The sequence below is a fragment of the Rhinopithecus bieti genome, unplaced genomic scaffold (genome assembly GCF_001698545.2).
Source record: "Rhinopithecus bieti isolate Rb0 unplaced genomic scaffold, ASM169854v2 scaffold_7884, whole genome shotgun sequence".
Lineage (NCBI taxonomy): Eukaryota > Metazoa > Chordata > Mammalia > Primates > Cercopithecidae > Rhinopithecus > Rhinopithecus bieti.
In genome coordinates this window covers 340,483-349,913 of record NW_016806331.1, presented here as the reverse complement: position 1 = coordinate 349,913, position 9,431 = coordinate 340,483, and the positions used below count along the sequence as shown (strand labels likewise).

General features: G+C 52.5%; 1 protein-coding gene and 1 long non-coding RNA gene across 4 annotated transcripts in view; one reads left to right on the top strand and one right to left on the bottom strand.

Moving 5' to 3' along the window:
• LOC108531923 (uncharacterized) overlaps positions 1–1,084 on the bottom strand; it is a 16,292-nt gene extending 15,208 nt beyond the window's left edge. The window contains exon 1 of the long non-coding RNA XR_001886314.1: positions 798–1,084. This is a non-coding gene — a long non-coding RNA (uncharacterized LOC108531923). The remainder of the gene's footprint in view (positions 1–797) is intronic.
• Positions 1–9,431, top strand: part of PER2 (period circadian regulator 2) — a 60,058-nt gene that overhangs the window by 15,336 nt on the left and 35,291 nt on the right. Inside the window, exon 2 of one of the 3 annotated variants that reach the window (XM_017875559.1) lies at positions 1–78. The exons of the other annotated variants lie outside the window; for them this stretch is intronic. The gene's annotated coding sequence lies outside the window, so the exon portion shown is untranslated. The remainder of the gene's footprint in view (positions 79–9,431) is intronic. 3 annotated transcript variants of the gene reach the window in all.

Below are 9,431 nucleotides of genomic sequence, written 5' to 3'. Positions count from 1 at the left end.
CGGGCGCGGGTCCGGGCGGACAGAGCCACGAGTCGGCGGAGGGACCGGCGGACGGGCCAACGCGAACGCGGCCGGGCGGTAAGTGGCGCGGCGCGGCCCCGCTGCGGCTTACGTAACCGCCGCCGGCGCGTTGGCCTCGGGCAGGTCGGGGTCCCGGCGCCGCTGGGAGTTCCCTGGGCCGCTGGACTCCTCGGCTTGAAACGGTGCCGGCGTGGGGGCGTGTGCCGTTGGCCCTGTCTCAGGTGGAGGGTGGCCGAGCTGCGCGCAATTCGTTTGAATTGCGCTGACACCGCGGGTTGGGGACTTGAACCCCCGTTTCGCAGCTCAGGAGCCTGAGGTCCGAAGGGTGAGGCAGCGTGTGTAGGGCACCGAGCTGCTGAGTGACTGCGCGCGGGCTGCGGTTCCGTGGGCGATTCTCTTTTGGGAACCCTCCCTCCACTCCCATGGTGAAGGCCAAGGAAATCAGGGGTCAGCGCAGCCGGCCCTGGGATCTGGAGGCCCCTCGGGGAGCTGACTGCTTCCTCTGAGGCTACAGGGCCAAGTCCTGGGCTGGGGAAGGGCCGTGGAAGGGCGCTGATCTAGGAGCTTTTCTTGGACACCCACGGGTCTCCTGGAATGGGCGATCAGAGGGACAAGGAAGTCCCTGTGCCAAGCCAGGCCTGGGAACCTGAGGGCAGGGAGACTGCCTGATGTTCGCCCCTTTGCCTCCCCTGGACCACCCTGTATTAATTCCCTCTCCCCGGACTGAATAGAAGGGAATGGGGGTGTCCACTCTTTGGTGCAGCAGTCGCACCTACCTTCTGGGATGTACTTTGGCTGCCAAGTCCCAGACATAGACCAGGAGGTGGGAGGTGGCCTGCTTCCCCCTTCAGGAAGGCCAGGGTAAGAGATGACGAGTTGGTTGCCAGGGTTTCTGTAACCTACACAGAAGGAACCCGTTTGGAAAGCTGATTCATACAGAACAACAGCCAGAAGGCACCCTGAAAATCACCCAGAGGAACCCCTCAGCCTGACAGATGAGCAAACTGAGGCCCAGGCCCAGGCTGTCTGCAGGATCTTCCCATCGCCCTGGGGCAGGATGAGCTTCAGAGGTTCAGTGAAGGCCTCAACTTGGGTGCTGAATCTTGGGTGGGCTATAATTTGGGAGGAGGGGCTTTAAGTCTGGGAAATGTGTTAAGAACCCCACACCATGGCCAGAGCCCCACATGGACCCCTCTCACTTGTATATGGCACAGCAGGACCACTAGACTTCTTGACTTCCAAGGGGAGATGCCAACTTCTACCCTGACCTGGGGCTTCTGGTCCCAGACTGGGTGTGCCTGAGAAGAAAACAGGACTCTACCTGAAGGCTTTATTTGGAAATTGAGTTTTAAAATACAAGGTGAATTGAGTTTTGTGTGCTATATGACTATAATGAAGAAAGGGACTCCGTTGTTTTTTTTAAGTGGAAGCTGTGTGGTGTGCCAGCGCGGGGATGGTACCGTGGGTGTTTGCAGTTATCTGTCACTGTCGCCTTGGTGTGATTCATTGGTATAGAACTAACGCAGCCCTGGCTTTCTGTGGAGACTGGAGTGCCAGGTGGGAAGGGGGAGCCCTGTGTCAGCCAGCTGGCTGCTGCTGGGAGCCTTGGCTCCCAGTCTGGGCCTCAGTTTCAGTTGTTCGGAGGGACTCAGATTGGGCAGTCTCAGAGGTCTAATTTAATTCCCAGGTTTTTGGTTTTCTGTTACCCTACAGTTGATTTTTCCCAGGTTTCTCGCAGGAGACAGAGGCTTCTGATATGCTCTTGCCTTTGGGCCACGTGATGTCCCCTGTGAGCCACATCTGCAGTACTTACAAGGAAAAGGAAACATTCCTCTCCTGTGCACTACTTGTCATACACACTGAACTTTCTCAAAAATACTAGTCGTCACACTGCTGTTTTTAAGCCATGATGTAACTTCACCAGGACTCAGCAAACCACGGCTCTGTCAGGTCATTGAACAGCTGGCAGGGCCACTTGGCGTTTAGTCAGAAGAAAGACAGGCTCTGGGTGTGCTTTTACCTTTTGAAAACTACTCTGGCAGAGTGAGCCAGAAACACACAATTCCATAAGCTTGGCAGAGACTGTCCCCACACTTCTGGAAAGCCGGCCAACCTTCAGAACCGAGGGAGAATCAGACAGTCTAGAGGGGGCCTCTGATGGCCCCCTCCCCAAGCCCACGCACTCTCCCCTAGGGACCAGGCCCGCCTTTCAACTCATTATGCCTATCGTGTACACATTTGTAACAAGTTTGTTACCATATTTCCAAGTCCAGAGCAAATTAGAAGCAGTAAATGAATAGCAGTGACGGGTGACAGGAGTCAAGGCCACTTGGTTTTCGGAGGCTGGTAGTTCCCAAGACAGAGTGGGCTGCTGTGCTGAACCCTCACCGGCCTCGAAGGGTCCCTCGTGCTCTTCCTGGGGTGACATAGAGGAATCAGAATCGACTCTTTAAGAAACCAGGTACAGGAGGAGCAGATGCCTCAGCTTCCCGCAATTCAGAGTAGCTCAGTCCCTGACCACTGGAGCTAGGAGGCTGACACTTTTGCCTTTCTTATTGCTGTAAAGTCTTGTAGTTCTAAAAATGTAAGGATTTAAAAGTCTGAATTGAGAGCATTAAAGGTGTCCTGGTGAGGCCAAGACAATGCCTCCCTGGTGCACCTCCTTCCCTCCGTATTTGGACGGCTGCGGTCACTTTTTCCTCAGTTACCCAACCGTTGCCATGGAGAGCGCAGCTGTTTGTTTAGCAGGACAAACATTTTCTCAGGATTACAGCAGGCTGGCCTCAGGGAGTTGGCTCCTACCAGGAAGTAGAAAACATGTTATAATATTTGGGGTTGTAAAATCCTGCAGGACTTGCAGAGACAGTACATGCTGTATGATCCTTATTATGTAAAGTTCAAAAGCAGGCAGAATTCACTAGGCTACGAGAAGCCAAGCTAGTGGGTCCCCGTGGGGTAGATGGTGGCTGGGAGGGCCACAAGGAGCCTCTGGGGGGCTAGCAGTATCCTGCGTCTGGTGACATGTGACATGGGTATGTTGTTTGTGGATATACATCAAGCTGTGACCTCATGAGGTGGGACTCCTCTGGTAACTGAACACTGATTTCTGATTTCCACAAAAAAATGCTTTTCCGCCTTAGGGTGTGAGGGTATGGAGTACAGTAAGACTTCACCAGTCCTGGCAGTGGCAGTGGAAGCTGGAACTGGGTCCCAGGCTGTGCTTTCATTCCTCATTTTTAAACACTGTTATGGAAAGTATGAATATCTATGAAAGTAGGGAGGATAGGGTAACGAACCCCTGTGACCCCACCAGCCAGTAGTTTCTGCTCCTGGCCCCTCTCCTTCCCCACCCCCACCAGCTGCTTTTCTTCCTGATCCCAGGCTCTCCATTCTTGTTGTGGACCGTACTTTCTGAATGGTGCTCTGTCAGGTTGAGGCAACCCAGCTACCAAAAATGTGGCCAAGTGACCTGGTCAGGGGTCCGAGCTTAACCTGTTTCCTTGAGTCTGACCGTTCTTGTGGGCTGAGCCAGTGCGCAGACATGTGAAGGGGGCCTCAAGGGCAGGTTCATGCCCAGAGGCTCATGTTGGCTTCTGGCAGCCCCTTTTCCACCAGGCTGTCATTTTCCGTCCTGGGCTTTGGCACCCTGAGCACATAAGTGCTTGCCCACCCTTCCTCCCCCTACCTGCCACAAGGTAGAAACAGGTTTCCTAGGAGCTCCCCAGGGACAGCTGGTCCAGCCAGCTCTGGGTACACATCTGTGGAAGGCAGGAGACAAAGTCCACTTTGACCGGGATGTTGGTTTTGTCAGCTTCTCAAAATGAGGCTGGTCTGTTAGAGCCACCAGGGCTGAGAGACGCCTTTTCTGGAATGACAAAGTTTCTGATGATTTGGCTTTCACGTTTCTGCCAAGCTTACTCTGTCCTCTTTGCAAAAATACTTATCTTCCACCTAAGGTAATGTTGGGGCACTAGTGAGTCGTATTCAGACAGGCTCACAGGGGCTGGACTTGGGTGAAAACCAGGAGCTAAGTGCGAAATAGTGAAAACCAGGAGAGCTATGTGCAAAGCGCCCAGGGCCCAGACAGCACGGTGGCTTCAGATACCTGATGCTCCTCCAAGGACTGCCTGGGCTAGGGGTGGCACTGAGTTCTTAGTCCTTTAAATACAAGAATACAAGCCAGAGACAGCTACCGTGACAATTCACTCTCTGTCTTAAAATTACTTTTGTTACCCGTCTGTTTTCTTTTCTTTTCTTTTTTTTTCTTTTTTTTTTTTGTGACGGATGTCCTCGCTCGTGCTTCACCCAGGCTGGATGCAGTGGCCGGATCTCAGCTCACTGCAAGCTCCGCTACGCGCGGGGGTTTACGCCATCTCTCCAGCTCAGCCTCCCCAGTAGCTGGGAATACAGGCGCCCGGCTAGTTTTTTGTAATTTTTTAGTAGAGACGGCGTCTTCACCGTGTTAGCCAGATGTCTTGATCTCCTGACCTCATGATGCCGCATCTCGGCCTCCAAAGTGCTTGGATTACAGGCTTGAGCCACGCGCCGGCTGTTTTTTTTTTTTTTTGAGGATGGAGCTCATTGCATGGGATGGAGTCTTGCTGGGTCGCCCAGGCTGGAGTGCAGTGGTACAATCTTGGCTTACTGCAACCTCCACCTCCCAGGTTCAAGCAGTTCTCCTGTCTCAGCCTCCCAAGTAGCTGGGACTACAGGCACACACCATGACGCCCAGCTAATTTTTGTATTTTTAGTAGAGACGGGGTTTCACCATTTTGGTCTGGCTGGTCGTGAAGTCCTTACCTCAGGTAATCCACTGCCTCAGGCTCCCAAAGTGCTGCGATTACAGGTGTGAGCCACCGCGCCCAGCCCCCTCTCTGTTTTTCTGTGGTGGTTAGCAGTGATAATACAAGCTAATATTACGGTCCAGATACCTTGCATGGATTGTGTCATTTAATCCTTCTAACAACCAGTAGGAGGCAGAAACTACTGTTATCCCCGTCTCACGAGTGAGGACACAAGGCACAGAGAGGTTAAGGAACTTGTCCGAGATCACACACTTAGGAAGTGGTGAAACCCAGCTGAAACCCAGGCCATCCAGGACCTGTCCCCTTAGCCACTCTGCTGCTGCCTCTGATCACCTTAATGACTCACTCAGAGCATAAAGGACCAGCTGCTTGTCTGGGAGAGGGCTGTGGGGATGAGATGGGTGGTGTCCAGGATGTTGGGGGGGGTCAGGAGTGACAGAATGCCCTTGGTACCCTGGACAGCCTCTTGGCAGCTCCACTGAACCATGGCAAGAGCGCCCTGAGAGGTCTCCTCATTTCCACCTTGCCTCAACCCTGCACCTCCATTGAAGTGTAAGTCAGAGCTTGTTGCACAGAACTCTCCACAGTTTCCTATCAGAGTTCTGACTGCCCCCGCAAGGCACTCCGTGATCTGGCCTTGCTGCCGCCCTCCTACCCCTGCCCGCTCTGCTCCAGCCTCGTGCACCTTCCTCAGACAGGTCAGGTGCTCTCCCGCTGTAGGGCCTTTGTGTGCTGTCCCCCTGCCTAGGATGTTCTTCCTCTGGTAGCCAACTCTCCACGCTCTCCAGGTCTGCCTTCAGGCTCTCTTGCGAACGGAGTCTGAGGGGAGCCCTTTACTGGGAATTGCAGTCCCAGGGTAGCAGTAGAAAAGGAAAAGGGAGGTGAGGAAGAAAAATCTGGAAAGCACACACAAGATGACACCCTGCTGAGATGAGGCTCTGCCTTACAGACAACACACAGCAGGGTGCTCACCCCGTTGGGACCTCTTCAGAAAGCCTGTCCCAAAAAAGGAAGGAAGGAAAGAAAGACAACTTCAGAACGGTCCATGTGAGAGAGAGAGGGAGGGGCATTTTCTGCCAGCTCCACCTTGCCTCCTGCCCAGGATGTGAGCTCTCCCTCCTGTCCAGCTGCCTCATCAGACCCTTTGGCGGCAGCCGGGACAGTGAGGGGCAGCAAGGACCACCACAGTGGTGTGGCACGTTGTCCGAGTCCACACAGGGCAGGCAGAGCCAGAGACACCCAGTCCCAGCCTCAGGTGTGAAGCCAGAAGGACCTGCTGGAGCACGTGACTGCAAGCCTGAGAGAGCGAAGCCCAGGGACTCTGAGTCAGTTCACACACGAGGGCTCAAGTGCAAGGTCCTTGCCAAATGCCACCTACACCTGGGGCCACCCTCATTGAAATGTCACTCCCAGCCCCTCTATTCCCCCTTGCTAGTTGCCTGCTGTACTGTATATTCTACTTTCTTATTTATTGTCTGTTTCCCCCTAATGTAAGCTCCCTGAGGGCAGGAACGATGTCTGCTCTGTTGTCTGCCCCAGTGCCAGCCCTCAGTGCTAAGCGAGTAAGGGCAAGTCAGTGGGAAACTGCTGGCACCGGGCGGGCCCTGCCTGAGTGCCATCGGTCCTTTTTATTGTTGTCGTTGTTTATTGTTCTTGGACTTGTTCGTCTGTGTCTGAGACTCTCCCCACATCAGTGTTTCTGGCCTCCGTCCTTTTAGTGGGTGTATAGTATTCAGAGCATGGATGTCCCAGGTTTGTGTCTTCAACAGTACGTGCCAGGCCCTGGGGATCCAGTAGTGACCAACTCAAACCCCTACCCCCATGGAGCTTAGGTCCTAGAGGGGAGGCAGGCAGTAAACAGCCCCGCCCCTCAGTGCTGGTGAGGAAAGCCCACAGAGCGGGAGTGGAGGGCACAGAGAAGGAGCTGGTGGGGAGGCAGTGCTGTTCATGCAGGCTGTCCAGGGCATCTACAGGAAGAGGGCTGTGGGCACGAGGGAGCAGCAAGTGCAGAGTCCCTGTGGTCAGAGCACACAGGGCTGGGGCCAAGGGGTGAGCAGTTAACAGGACATGCCCAGGAGATTGCAGGAGCTGGACTTGCAGAGCCTCTGGCCCTCGTGCCCACTAGAGCTGTGCTCTGAGCAAGGGTCTGAGGTGTAAGCTAAGCCCCTTCACCAGGATCGCTCTAGATGCTGTGTTGACCATAGCAGGGCCAGGTGGAGGCACGGGACCAGTTTGGAATTTGAGGCTGGCTCCTGGCCAGGGTGATTGTGGACAGGATGCGTAGCCCCCTTGTTGATGGTTCTTTCCAGGTTTTTATATTCCATGCTCACACATCTCTGTGCACATAAATAAGCACTTATCTGCAATGGATTCCTGGAGGTGGGAAGAGTATGCAGATTATAAACGTTGCTGTGAACTCAAATTTCTCCCCAGAAATACCCTATTACTACACTACCATACTCAAGAGCCACTCCTCCACCTGACCAACGCTGAGTGTGAGCAGTCCTGTTAATTTTTGGCAACCTGATGGGCAAGATAACCTCATCCTTTGCATTTTCCTGATGCTAATGAGGTTGAGCCTGTCTCTACAAATTCACAGATCTTTGGTGTTTCTCTTTGTGGGAATGACCTAGACAGTCTTCGTGCTTAGTCTCTCTCTTCCCAAAAGGTATTACCATTCATCTTTCATTGAATTTGCTAGAACTGCCATAAAATGTAAACAAACAAACAAACAGACTGGAGTAATAGACTTGCTTATTTTGTTCCTGACTTTAAGTGGAATGATGCTGGCATTTTGGGTTTTATATGACTCAGGATATTGATAAAACCAGCTATATAACCCACAATCAAGTATCCTGTAATTGAGATTTCCTCCCTTTGACCATAAGCTTTTCCTCTCAGAGCTATTAATATATGTAGACAGCTGGGCACAGTGGCTCACGCCTATAATCCCAGCACTTTGGGAGGCCGAGGTGGGTGGATCATGAAATCAAGAGATTGAGACCATCCTGGCCAGCATGGTGAAACCCTATCTCTACTAAAAATACAAAAATTATCTGGGCGTGGTGGTGTGTGCCTGTAGTTCCAGCTACTCAGGAGGCTGAGGCAGGAGAATCGCTTGAACCTAGAGGCGGAGGTTGCCGTGAGCCAAGATTGCACCACTGTACTCCAGCCTGTTGACAGAGCAAGACTCTCTCTCAAAAAAAAAAAAAAATGTAGACATTGTCTTCTGGAAATTTAATATTGCTGAAGAGATATCCAAGACTAGTATGATTTTTTTTTCATCCTTTATGGGTAACTTGTTTGTTCTCTTTGAATGTTGGTAGGATTTTCTTTATCCTTGGAGATACCGTTTGTCATCTGGATGCAGTTAGGCGTTGGACTCCTGTCCTTTGATTGGCAGATTTAGCTCTGTCTTTGGCTCAGGATGGTTCTCTATGTGTCTCACTCATTATGGTTTCTGGTTTATTGTTCTCATCTCTTTCAGAAAGAGCTGTAATCCACAGGTAACACCCGGCCCTCCTCCGTCTCTCTTCCTTTCTCCTTTCCCTTTGCATTTTGAAAGTTTCTTATGTGTCTCCTCCGTATCACTGAAGCCATTTTCTTTTTATTCGCTCTGAACTTTGTCCTTTCTAGTTTTCCATTCTAATGTGGCATTTTCATCTCAGACTGTGGCCTTATCGCATCCCTCGTTACTTGTTTCATTGAATCCATCACTTCTTGTGTTTTTAGGATGAAAAGTGGATGCTGTCCTAATTTGCTGCTTCCTCTGTGGCGTGAGGGTTGTGTTCAGTTGTCTTTGCTGTGTGTCTTTTCCACAGCCCCGTATTGGCTTTATTCTGTTTATTAGTTTGTGAGCAAGGCAAGGTCTAGTCAGCCCTGCTGTTCTCCAGACACTGATGTAGGTGGACTCTTCGTGAGCCCCGCCTCTCAGCAGGCTGTCCTGGAGTGGCTCACCCGTGAACGGACTCGACCTGGGGAAGGGGGTGCTGAAGGCTCTCGTTGGAGCTTAGCCATTCAGTTCCTAGGGCCAGCTGTTGGAATCTGGCTCCCTGTGTGTGCGGCCCTCAGTATTGCTGGATGGTTTCGAGCCTGTTCTCAGAGTCGCCCTGTAGGGGAGGGCACCTGGGGGTGTTCAGTGGGTGAAGCGTGTCCAGGAGAATCTCTCCTTCCCACAGGATTTCTGTTCCTGTGTCCGCTCTTCTCCCACAGCTTCCTCACGAAGCATCTTCCTGGTAGTAGAGCTGTTGACGGTGCAGCCTTGATCGTGGCTCGGGCCGTCTTCTTCCATGGCGGGGGGTAGCAGGGATCTCAGCACTAGCCACTTCCTCAGGGGGATTTGGACTCCAGTGCACTCTTCATGCTCCTTCCATCTGAGCAACAAGCAGCAGGACACACCTTCACTTTTGTGGCGAATGATTGGGACCCTTTGGGACTTCTAGGGCTGCTGAAAATGATCCCTCCCCGCGACCAATTGTATGATCCTTGGTCATTTCACGTGGGTTCTGGTGGGAAGGAGGTGGAAGGGGAGGCTCTCCCAGAGCTAGATGGGAATTGGAGCGTAAGATATTTCACAAGATTTGGGGTCTGGAATCCAGCAACCCT